Consider the following 13,025-nt stretch of genomic DNA (forward strand, 5'->3'; position numbering starts at 1 on the left):
TGGCATTATCTCAGGCAAAATTGTGGCCTCTATCAAATAATTTGGCTCAGAAATGTCAGCACCAAAGATTACTAAGAAAACCCCTTTTATGGATATATATATAACCCTAAAAGCAAAGACAATGCTTTTCTCTTTTTCAAATATGTCCTTGCAACTGAAATTTCAGGTAAACAAGGGCAAAGTTGACTCTGCTCAGAAAATAGGAAAACACATATTAGGAGATTAGGTTACTTCCTGTGCTTGACCTCATAAACCATAGAGCCCAGCCTAGTGAAGATCAAGTTTCTAGATACTTCCTACTTCCTCCTATCTTATGTTTTGCATTTGAGATTGTTTGCTAAAAACTGCCCTGAGTGTTACCTTTCCTTTTGCCATGTTATGGAAAACATCCTTCTTGCACCTGTGACTGGCTTACCCCTATAATAACCCGTGTTTGGAAAATAAACTTGTCGCACTCCTGCCAGAAGACGTGTTGACCCACATACTCTGTGTGGTTTTATTCATTTCATATTTCATATTTTTCCTTATGCCGGCCTGGGCAACCCACTCTCCCTGAAGTGAATTCATCGAAATTCCACTGGTGCTGCAAGACAGAAGCTGCTTGCAGCACTGGGTAATGGCTTATTGGGGTAGGAGGTCAGTCTTGATGCCCAATTGATTAAGCACTGAGGGTAAAGAGTTTTAATAAAGTGGGAAATCGGGTTGGGATTGGGGGGTGAAGGGATAGTCGGATTTCTAAAGGGGAGAGGGAATAGTACATGGGAGGGCCTATATACATTGTAGGCATGGGTTGTTTACAATTTAGGTTTGGATCTCATGGAGAAGTACTATCACTATGTGCTCATGCCCACATAGAAACATACACTAGTTAGCTGAGGTATAGCTTAAGAAAAAGAGAATGGGAGAGCAAAAAATAAGAGAACAGAAAAATAGGTAAATATAGTACAAGTAAGGTAAAGAAACTAATAAATCAACTAAGAAAGATTGGGCAGGTGTGTCAAAGTTGGGAGGTTTTCTCAATTTCTAGGGATTTTGTTAGTGATGGGGTTGGGCCTCCCTGAATGAGGGTTTCAGGATTAGGTGATGACTGGAGCAATTTTGGATACACATAGGTTTCGCATCTCTAGTACTAAACAACGTGTTAGTGAGGTCTGTCTATCTAGGTGGTTACCTATGTAGTATTGTCCTTAGCACCTTAGGTATCAAATTTCCTTTCCTAAAGAGGAAGTAACAGTTTTTATTTGACATAGATTGAATTGATAATAATGAGGAGGAAAAGGTAGAAGAAGATAAGGAAGAAAGAAAGAAGTAGTGAGAAGAAAAGAGTAGGGAAATGTTAGTTTCCTTGAACATGTTCGATGAGTAAGCTCCATAGTATAAGTCTATGGGTCATAGTTGCTTGCTTCAGTGGTTTGGCTGATCATATGCTTCAGGTCCTAATAGAGGGCATAACATAGAGATAAAGGGTATTTTAAAGTGTTTTATCGAGACATTTTCATAATGCAAACTGAGTATGATATCTAGTGTGACTGGGCACCGAGGTGTCAACTCAGGTTGTCCGCCCTTTGTATCCAAGAACCCCTGTGGACAGAGAAGCTGAGAGGTTATTTGAAATACAGAGTAAGATTAAGGCATTAAAACATATTGTTATGAAACGCTTCCACTAGAGTCACTGACTTTCCATCGTATTCTTTACCTGTAACCCTGTGTAAGATCCCTAAGACATTATTATGGGCCTTTGTAGTAAAAGGCTGATTACATACCAGTTCTCTCTACACTGTTTTTTCTGTTGTTGCTGGTTTCTTTATGGTATAATGTGTAGTCGAGGCTTTGTGTTTTTCCTCTGCCACTTGTTTTGGACACTGCTCCACAGTAAATGTTGATAATTACAGTATTTGAAGCTTCTACCCTGTTAAACCATTGTATTTGTTCATGGAGTATTACATGTATATATGGTGTATATACTAGGTACTTCAGAATAGTGCTATCATTCTGTGTTTGTCCTTCATCTTCTGGCTTACTTCATTTAAGAAATATTTTGTAGATCCATCCACATTGCTGCAAAGTCTATGATTGTAATATTTCTAACTGCTATGTAGTATTCCATTGTGTATAAATATCACATCTCCATGATCCAATCGTCTGTTGTTGGACACCGAGGTTGGTTCCAAATCTTGGCTATTGTTCTGACTGCTGTGATAAATAGTGGGTGCACACATATTTTGGGATGAATATCCTTCTGATTTGGGGATAGATACTCAGGAGACCAATTGCTGGCTCAAATGGCAGCTCAATTCTGAGTTTACTGAGCACTCTCCAGACTGTTTTCCTTTGGGGTTGGACTATGGGAGAAATGCCACATTGTCAGTAGAAGCAAATACATTTTCACCTTCCAGTTCCTTCTTACTTTTGTTTCAAACACCCTGAAAGATCCTGGTGCTTCAGTCTCTCCTCTTCTCTGGCCTCTTTCTAGCAAATTCTCCCTTCACCTTCAACTTCAGCTTTTCACATCAAATTAAACAGCCCCTGATATTTCATTCCAATGTTGTGCAATCACAGATCTATATTCTTTTTCCCTCCCCACAGATATATTTTCTGTCATTATGTTTTGTTTGTTTTGTTTATTTTTTTTTTCAAAAATTCATAGAAATTTTTGTTTGTTTTGTTTTGTTTTGGGGGTTCACACCCAGCAATGCTCAGGGTAGTCTTTACTCTGCATTCAGGAATCTTTCTGGAAGGAATAAAGCCTGATTCTTCCCCAAGCTCCAAAATAAAGTAAGGGCTGCCAATACTTCTCAGGTAGCCCTGTCTGGAATGATACCTCTGTAAAACTCTCAGAAAGTGGAGGGGGCAGATTCTCCTTTCTGTATAATTTACAGCACCCCCCCAAACACACCCCATATCTTCTGACAGAAACAGCCCAGCTCCACATCTGAAATCGAATAATATAATTAGCTAAATCCTATCTAGTGAGATCTGACTATAGGGGTAAAGACTCAGTTTTTCCTTCTGAGAGTAAATTGGGCTAACTCCCTTACCTCCTCCCAAAAAATCCAGAAGTCCCTGCCCACAGCCACCAGCTTCCTATCATAAAACAGTTCTGGTCATCTTCCAAACTCCAAAAGAAAATAATGCCTGTTGATAATTTGTACCTAAACCCCTTAAGCACTCATTCGTTTTAATCCCCTCTCGCATCCTACCTGATTGGCTTACTCAAGAGTCCACACATTACTCTCCCTAATATAAATATTCATTTCCTACCTACTCTAAAATGAGTTACTCTCCCAAAGTGGCCGATGCATGCTCTATTGGCCCAGGATCAGACTTCACACGTGACTTCTACATCCAGCAATTTCTGAACTCAACAGTGACTTCTACATCTTGGGATCTGACTTCACCAGACTTATTTACAATGCATCCCAAGTAGCCAATCTTGGCTGACTCCTCTGTGGCATTTTGGGGGCCAGAGGCGGTAGGGTAGAAGAGTCCTCTGTCTACATGAATTAGAGCAGCCCAAAGCCACACCTTCTGACAGAAATGTCCCAGCTTCATGACTTAACTTTATCAACCTCCCAGCCACTAAATTTGTTTGAGATCTATAAATCCTGGAGCAGGAGACTGCATGTGGCCATATAACACCACTATATTATATAGTAATATCAGCCCAGTAATATCATAGAAAGTCTCATGGGAAGGTTCATCAATCAAGCTCAGTAAACCTTTATAAAGAGTAATACAGAAGGCTTGATTAGCACCAGTCCCAGCTCAGAAAATCCATGAACACTCTCTTCAGTAACACCATGGAGATATATAACAATCTTTCAAATAGATCCATGTTGATCTAAGTTTTGATAATTCTATTTGCCTTTGTGTTGTAACAATCTGAAGTAAATTTGTGACTAAATGGAGGCAGGCTATTGTCGTGGGTAGGAGTTTGGGGACACTGCTAAAGGAAAGGTCTCACTGGAGGTGAGATTGATATTTAAACACCTTATGCCTGATACAACTGTATTATGAACAATTTGGTAAATTACAGTGTTAAAGATAGTAAAATAAAATAAAAATAGTAAAAATTAGGGGGAAATGGGGGCCGGAGAGATAGTACAGTGGTAGGACATTTGTCTTGCATGCAGAACCCCAGGAAGAATGGTGGTTCAAATCCCAGCACCCCATATGGTCCCCTGAGCCAGCCAGGAGCTATTTCTAGCACAGAACCAGGAGTAATTCCTGAGTGTCATCAGGTATGACCCCCCCCAGAGAAACCCAAAAAAACAAAAACAACAAAGGGGGAATGTAGAAAAGAAGTGATAATGTTTTTCAAGTGAGTTCTTTATAAAAATATGGAATGTTTCACGAATTTGCGTGTCATCGTTGTGCAGGGGCCATGCTAATCTTCTCTTTATCATTCCAATTTTAGTATATGTGCTGCCGAAGCGAGCACTAGAAGTGATAAATTTATTTTATTTTTAATAAGTCAGAAATTGAATTAGGCAGTAGTTACCTTTCAATATTGGATTTCTTTAGCAACATGATGCTTTTGAAATGTATTTAATGGGGCCAAAGTGATAATATAAGTAGGTAGGGTGTTTGCCTTGTATATGGTTGACTCAGATTCAATCACTAGCTTTATATATAATTTCCTGAGTCCTACCAGTATTAAGCAATGTGTGGCCCCAAAAATAAAAGTACTGAATAAATGTATAAGGTTTTTCTGTGTCCTATTGTTCCTTTTTGTTTTGAAGGGGAAGTACATCCAGTTCAAGGACTATGCTGGTCTTGTTCTTGGGGTTGTTTCTGAGGCTCATAGGAATTAAAGTACTCATAAAGTAAGTGCTTTGGCTTACTAACATAATTTTGTTAAGAACTATATAGCCGGGGCCTATCTGCCTGTGTTTCTGAATCTTTGAAGGTCTCCTCAGAGACCTGGGGAGCACAACCCCAAAAAACTGTCAACTAGAGGCAGCAGAAGAGCGCAGCCACTGCTTTGCTGCCGCACACTCTTTCTAACCAATGAACTCCACCACAACACACAGGAAAATCCACACTACAAGCTTGACAATGGGAAACCTCGCAGGCAAACATGATGCACAGAAAATGAAGATGAAAGCTCGGATGAACTAATAAATTCCAACCACCTGATTAACCTCTCAGATAAGGAACTTAAAATAGCAATATGGAAGATGTTTGAAGAACTCAAAGAAAGCATAGATCGATCTGAACAGAACACAAAGACAGAAATCAGAAAACTCCAAACTGAAATAACAGATCTGAAAAACACAGTAGCTCAAATGAAAACCTCAATGGATGGCCTTGCCAGCAAGGTATCACAAGCTGAGGAGAGAATCGGAGTACTGGAAGAAAAACTCAACACAACAGAAGAATTTGGAAAAGAACCTTAAGACAAATGAATAGGCAATGGAAAAAGTACTCAAGGAATGCAAACAAATGAAAATAGAAGTCTTTGATAAACTCAACAGAAATAACATAAGAATCATTGGAGTCACAGAGAACCAGGTAGGAGATCTCCAGGAAGAATCAACTGTCAAAGACATTATCAAAGAGATACTCCCAGAGTTAGAGATTACATGCAATCAAATCCTTCATGCCCGAAGATTACCAGCTAAAAGAGACCCAAGGAAAAACACCTCAAGACACATCCTCGTTTCAATGACAAATCCCACAAATAGAGATAGAATACTAAAAACAGCAAGATCAAAAAGGGAAATTACATTCAAAGGAGCATCCCTAAGACTTACCACAGACATGTCACAAGAAACTCTCAAGGCCAGAAGACAGTGGACGTATATTGTGCCAAGACTGAATGAAATGAATGCCTCACCGAGAATACTGCACCCAGCTTGCCTCTCGTTTAGGTTTGAAGGAAGAATACATAGTTTAATGGATAAACAACAGCTCAGAAACTTCACAAATGATAAGCCAGCCTTAAAGGAAAAACTGACAGGTCTACTCTAAGACAAGAGAGACCAAGAAACATAGCAAACTTATCTACAAAGATGACATTAAATCCTATGACAATCATCTCTCTCAATGTCAATGGTCTAAATTTACCAATTAAAAGACACAGAGTGGCAAAATGGGTCAAAAAGATGAATCCAACCTACTGCTGCCTACAAGAAACACATCTGAATAGTCAGAACAAACAGACTCAAAATCAAAGGCTGGAGAAAAATCATCCAATCAAACAACACCAAAAAACTGGGGTGGCCATATTAATATCTGATGACTCCAACTTTGTACTCAGAAAAGTGGTAAGGGACAAAGATGAACACTATGTACTAATCAAGGGATATGTGCAACTGGAAGAAATCAGACTATTAAACATATATGCAACCAATGAGAGACCAGCAAGTTATCTAATACAATTACTGACAAATCTGAAAGAAGAAATCAATAATAACACAATAATTGTGGGAGACCTCAACACGGCCCTATCGAAACTTGATTGGTCAACCAAACTGAAACCCAACAAAAACATACTAGCCCTGAAAAGCGTAATGGAAGAAAGAGGAGTAGTAAAAAAACCTGGATACACATTCTTCTCCAATGTACATGGGTCATTCTCCAGGATAGACTACATGCTGACACATAAAACATACCTCCATAAAATCAAGAGGATAGAATCTTGCAGGCTACCTTTGCTGAACACAAGGCTCTGAATTTAGATGTGAAACTGCAAAGCCACACAGAAGAAATACTTTAACAATTGGAAATTAGACACCCTCCTACTGAAAAACCAGTGGGTCCGAGATGAAATCAAAAAAGAAATCAAAACTTTCCTGGAAGCAAATGATAATGAAGACACAAACTGCCAGAATCTATGGACACAGCAAAAGCGGTCCTAAGAGGAAAATTTATAGCTCTACAAGCACATATCAGGAAGGAAGAAGGGGCATACCTGAATAACTTAATGACGCAGCTCAACAAGTTAGAAAATGACCAACAAAAGGAAACAGAAATAGGGAAACAGAAGGAAATAACAAAGCTGAAGCAGAACTCAATGAAATGAAAAACCAAAAAACAATCCGAAAGATCAACGAAAGCAGAAGTTGGTTCTTTGAAAAAATAAACAAGATTGATAGACTATTTTCAAAACTCACAAGAAAGAGAGAGAGAAATCTGATAACCCGTATTAGAAATGAAAAGAGAGAGATCACGACAGATATTGTAGAAATCCAAAGGGTAATCAGAGACTACTTTGAGAAACTTTATGCTACTAAACATGAGAACCTAGAAGAAATGGAAAAATTCTTGGACTTATACCCTTCCACAGTTAAGTAAGGAGGATGTAGTATATCTAAACACCTTCATCACTACTGAAGAAATTGAAACTGTAATCAAACATCTGCCCAAAAAGTAAAGCCCAGGCCCAGATGGATTTCCTAATGAGTTTTTTCAAATCTTTCAAGAGGAGCTACAACCAATCCTAGCCAGGATCTTCCATGAACTTGTAAAAACGGGAACACTCCCAAAAAGCTTTTATGAAACCAACATCACTTTGAAACCAAAACCAGACAGAGATGCTGCCAAAAAAGAAAATTACAGACCAATATCCCATATGAATGCTGATGCAAAGGTCTTCAACAAAATCGTGGCAAATAGGATCCAATGCATCATACACTATGACCAAGTAGGTTTCATTCCAGGAATGCAAGGATGGTTTAATATCCATGAATCTATCAACATCATACACAACATCAACAAGAAGAAAAATAAAAATCACATGATTATATCAATAGACTCAGAGAATGCATTTGATAAGGTCCAACACCCATTCCTGATCAAAACTCTCAGCAAGATGGGAATGGATGGCACCTCTCTCAATCTAGTTGAAGCCATCTACCACAAGCCAATGGCAAATATTATCCTCAATGGAGAAAAACTAAAATCCTTTTCTCTAAATTCTGGTACAAGACAAGGCTGTCTGCTCTCACCATTCCTCTTCAACATAGTACTGGAAGTTCTTGCTATAGAGATCAGGCAAGAAAAAGATATCAAGGGAATCCAGATAGGAAAGGAAGAAGTCAAGCTCTCATTTTTGCAGACGACATGATACTCTACTTAGAAAACCCTAAAGACTCTACTAAAAAGCTTCTAGAAACAATAGACTCATATAGCAAGGTGGCAGGCTACAAAATTAACACACAGAAATCAAAGGTCTTTTTATACACCAATTATGATAAGGAAGAGAAGGAAGTCAAGAAGGCAATCCCATTCACAATAGTGCCACACAAACTCAAATATCTTGGAGTCAACTTGACCAAAGACGTGAAGGACCTACAAAAATAAAACTATAAAGCCCTGCTCCAAGAAATAAGAGAGGACACACGAAAATGGAAACACATACCCTGCTCATGGATTGGCAGGATTAACATAATTAACATGGCAATACTCCCCAAAGCATTATACAGATTTAATGCGATCCCCTTAAAAATACCCATGACATTCTTCAAAGAAGTGGATAAAACACTTATGAAGTTCATATGGAACAATAAACACCCTCGAATAGTTAAAGCACTCCTAGGAAAAAGAAAAATGGGACGCATTACTTTCCCCAACTTTAAACTGTACTACAAAGCAATAGTTATCAAAAGAGCAGGATATTGAAATAATGAGAGACCCTCAGATCAGTGGAATAGGCTTGAGTTCTCAGTCATTGTCCCCCAGACATACAATTACCTAATTGTTGACAAAGGAGCAAGAAATCCTAAGTGGAGCAGGGAAAACCTCTTCAACAAGTGGTGCTGGCAGAACTGGTCAGCCACTTGCAAAAAAGCAAACATAAACCTCCAGTTAACATCATGTACGAAGGTAAAATCAAATGGATTAAAGACCTTGATATCAGTCTGCGGGTGTCCTGTAAGCCCCCTGAAGGGGCCCGGCCAGCAGAGAGTGGACGAGAGGCTCACGAACAACCGCACCTTTATTTTGCAAAGCTCAGATCACACAACCACACCTTGAAAAAATCTAAGAGAAGTTAATAATAAGGCCCAAGACAGAATTTCCGTTCAAAGGCGTTTTAATGTGACCCTGCATTTTCTTATATAGACAAGGTAAAAAGGGGCAGGCATAGGTAATGTCAATCACTCTTTTTGGCGCAAAGACCATCTCATTATTCCAAATAAGGTATAAACACAGGACAGGTAGGGTGGAAAAAGGAACATAACATCATTTCCCAAATATGGAAAGTGGGCAGTGGGGCAGGGGGCAGTCATGCTAGATAAGCAGTTTCCTGGGTAGAGTCTGTTTGGCCACATTCCTAAGCTCTTAACAGATTTATGGTGGGGCAAAGTTCTTAAGGAATAACTTTGTAAAAACCCAATGTGCACAAAACAACAAAGAGTACCTTGTTAACTCAATAATGCGGCCTAGGGGAATCTAGCTTCATTCCAGGCTGTGTTTCTCTCCCCTGGGCTAAGAAATTATTTACTACTTTTGTGACTGCTTTTTTCCTGCTGGCCCAGGGGCTTTGTAGCAAACAGCACGTAGGACTGGAAAATGGCAGAGAGGTTTTTGCAAAAGTGGCCACTGTCAGGTCACGGTAGCCAACATCAGTCCTGATACCATAAGGTATATAGAACAACAGGTCGGTAAAACACTCCATGACATTGAGACTAAAGGCATCTTCAAGGAGGAAACTGCACTTTCCAAACAAGTGAAAGCAGAGATCAACAGATGGGAATACATTGAACTGAGAAGCTTCTGCACCTCAAAACAAATAGTGCCCAGGATACAAGAATCACCACCGAGTGGGAGAAACCATTCATCCAACACCCATAAGATTAGGGGCTTATATATAAATATAAGGCAAACTATACAGGGCACTGACAGAAATTTACAAGAAAAAAACATCTAATCCCATCAAAAAATGGGGAGAATAAATGAACAGACACTTTGACAAAGAAGAAATACAAATGGGAGCTCGATTTCCAGTTTTTGGAGGAATCTCCATATCGCTTTCCATAAAGGTTGAACTAGACGGCATTCCCACCAGCAGTGGATAAGAGTTCCTTTCTCCCCACATCCCCGCCAACACTGTTTATTCTCATTCTTTGTGATCTGTGCCATTCTCTGTGGTGTGAGGTGGTATCTCATCGTTGTTTTGATTTGCATCTCCCTGATGATTAGTGATGTGGAGCACTTTTTCATGGGTCTTTTGGCCATCTGTATTTCTTCTTTGTCAAAGTGTCTGTTCATTTCTTCTCCCCATTTTTTGATGGGGTTAGATGTTTTTTTCTTGTAAAGTTCTGTCAGTGCCTTGTATATTTTGGAGATTAGCCCCTTATCTGATGGGTATTGGGTGAATAGTTTCTCCCACTCAGTGGGTGGTTCTTGTATCTTGAGCACTATTTCCTTTGAGGTGCAGAAGCTTCTCAGCTTAATATATTCCCATCTGTTAATTTCTGCTTTCACTTGCTTGGAGAGTGCAGTTTCTTCCTTGAAGATGCCTTTAGCCTCAATGTCCTGGAGTGTTTTACCTACGTATTGTTCTATATATTTTATGGTTTTGGGGCTGATATCGAGGTCTTTAATCCATTTGGATTTTACCTTCGTACATGATGTTAGCTGGGGGTCTAAGTTCAATTTTTTGCAAGTGGCTACCCAGTTGTGCCAACACCACTTGTTGAAGAGGCTTTCTTTGTTCCATTTAGGATTTTTTGCTCCTTTATCAAAAATTAGGTGATTGTATGTCTGGGGAACATTCTCTGAGTATTCAAGCTTATTCCACTGATCTGAGGGCCTGTCCTTATTCCAATACCATGCTGTTTTGATAACTATTGCTTTGTAGTAAAGTTTAAAGTTGGGGAAAGTAATTCCTCCCATATTCTTTTTCCCAATGATTGCTTTAGCTATTCGAGGGTGTTTATTGTTCCAAATAAATTTCAAAATTGCCTGGTCCACTTCTTTGAAGAATGTCATGGGTATCTTTAGGGGGATCGCATTAAATCTGTACAGTGCTTTGGGGAGTATTGCCATTTTAATGATGTTAATCCTGCCAATCCATGAGCAGGGTATGTGCTTCCATTTCCACGTGTCCTCTCTTATTTCTTGGAGCAGAGTTTTATAGTTTTCCTTGTATAGGTCCTTCACATACCACTCCTAGGAATATACCCTAGGAACACAAAAATAAAATACAAAAACCCCTTCCTTACACCTATATTCATTGCAGCTCTATTTACCATAGCAAGACTCTGGAAACAACCAAGATGCCCTTCAACAGACGAATGGCTAAAGAAACTGTGGTACATATACACAATGGAATATTATGCAGCTGTCAGGAGAGATGAAGTCATGAAATTTTCCTATACATGGATGTACACGGAATCTATTATGCTGAGTGAAATAAGTCAGAGAGAGAGAGAAAAACGCAGAATGGTCTCACACATTTATGGGTTTTAAGAAAAATGAAAGACATTCTTGCAATAATAACTTTCAGACACAAAAGAGAAAAGAGCTGGATGTTCCAGCTCACCTCAGGAAGCTCATCACAAAGAGTGATGAGTTTAGTTGGATAAATAACTACATTTTGAACTGTCCTAATAATGAGAATATATGAGGGAAATTGAGAACCTGTTTAGAGTACAGGTGGGGGTCGGGTGGGGAGGAGGGAGACTTGGGACATTGGTGATGGGAATGTTGCACTGGTGATGGGTGGTGTTAAGAAAAAAAATATTGTTATTCAATAATGGAATACAATGTATATACAATATATTATTATATACAATACATTGCATTATAAAAAAATTTATATTAAAAAAAAAAGAAATACAAATGGCCAAAAGACACATGAAAAAGTGCTCCACATCACTAATCATCAGGGAGATGCAAATCATAACAACGATGAATTACCACCTCACACCACAGAGAATGGCACACATCACAAAGAATGAGAATAAACAGTGTTGGCGGGGATGTGGAGAGAAAGGAACTCTTATCCACTGCTGGTGGGAATACCGTCTAGTTTAACCCACATATCAAAGCATCCCACATATCAAAGGAACTCTGTATGAATTTTCCACCACCTGATTTAAGCCATAAAGTTTGCTTAGCCCCAAGCCAAAAAGAAACTCTGCAAATAAATTTAGCCCGGCACACAGAATCTGGCTTAACCAGATTCCTTAACCTTTCCATGGAACCTGTTTTTGTAACTGCTCTCAAAAACGTAATTATAGATAGGTTTTTGTAAAGTTTAAATTATGATCCTTATTGCTTGCACAAAAGAAAGATTTAAATGGAAATTAGGCTAAACAAAAATTGTATTTGCGTAAATATCAATTAGCTATTTGTTTAAGGATTTGCTTCCCCTCCCCCCATCCTGCCAGGTTCCTCTTTATCCTTCCCACCATCAAAATGTTTTTATGCTCCCATTGGTTAAAATTGTTATACTTGTACAAATCTGATTGGTCTATGTTTCAATCCTATGTTACTACCCCTCCCACAGGAGCAGGGCATAAAAACCCTGCTTGCCCTCATTAAAGCCTCTTGACTGGAACGCACCTTGAGCATTTACTAACTTCTGCAGCTTAATTTTTTAGGTGTTCACAAAAGAGCTTAACACTTGCGAATTATTTGTAGCTGCTTTCTGCCTTCTGTCCCGGTTGAGAGAAAGCTGCTGGCCGGAATTCTATCCCAGTAAAGGGCAGGAGCAGAGGCAGTTACAGAAAGCGATAAGGAGATTCCTCCAAAAACTGGAAATCGAGCTCCCATACGATCCAGCTATACCACTCCTAGGAATATACCCTAGGAACACAAAAATACAATACAAAAACCCTTCCTTACACCTATATTCATTGCAGCACTATCATAGCAAGACTCTGGAAACAACCAAGATGCCCTTCAACAGACGAATGGCTAAAGAAACTGTGGTACATATACACAATGGAATATTATGCAGCCGTTAGGAGAGATGAAATCATGACATTTTCCTATACATGGATGTACACGGAATCTATTATGCTGAGTGAAATAAGTCAGAGAGAGAGAAAAACGTAGAATGGTCTCACTCA

The 13,025-nt window shown here is 39.1% G+C and overlaps 2 protein-coding genes and 1 non-coding gene across 7 annotated transcripts in view; 1 reads left to right on the forward strand and 2 right to left on the reverse strand.

Moving 5' to 3' along the window:
• LOC126001426 (ribonuclease pancreatic-like) overlaps positions 1-13,025 on the forward strand; it is a 459,609-nt gene that overhangs the window by 430,161 nt on the left and 16,423 nt on the right. The gene's annotated exons all lie outside the window — the stretch shown is intronic.
• The window catches only part of LOC126001437 (ribonuclease 4-like), a 150,994-nt gene that overhangs the window by 44,319 nt on the left and 93,650 nt on the right, over positions 1-13,025 (reverse strand). The gene's annotated exons all lie outside the window — the stretch shown is intronic.
• On the reverse strand, positions 4,335-4,441 carry LOC126003124 (U6 spliceosomal RNA). Its single transcript, XR_007493665.1, has one exon. It is a non-coding gene; the product is annotated as a U6 spliceosomal RNA (small nuclear RNA).

Source organism: Suncus etruscus, chromosome 2 (assembly GCF_024139225.1).
Source record: "Suncus etruscus isolate mSunEtr1 chromosome 2, mSunEtr1.pri.cur, whole genome shotgun sequence".
NCBI classification, from domain to species: Eukaryota; Metazoa; Chordata; class Mammalia; order Eulipotyphla; family Soricidae; genus Suncus; species Suncus etruscus.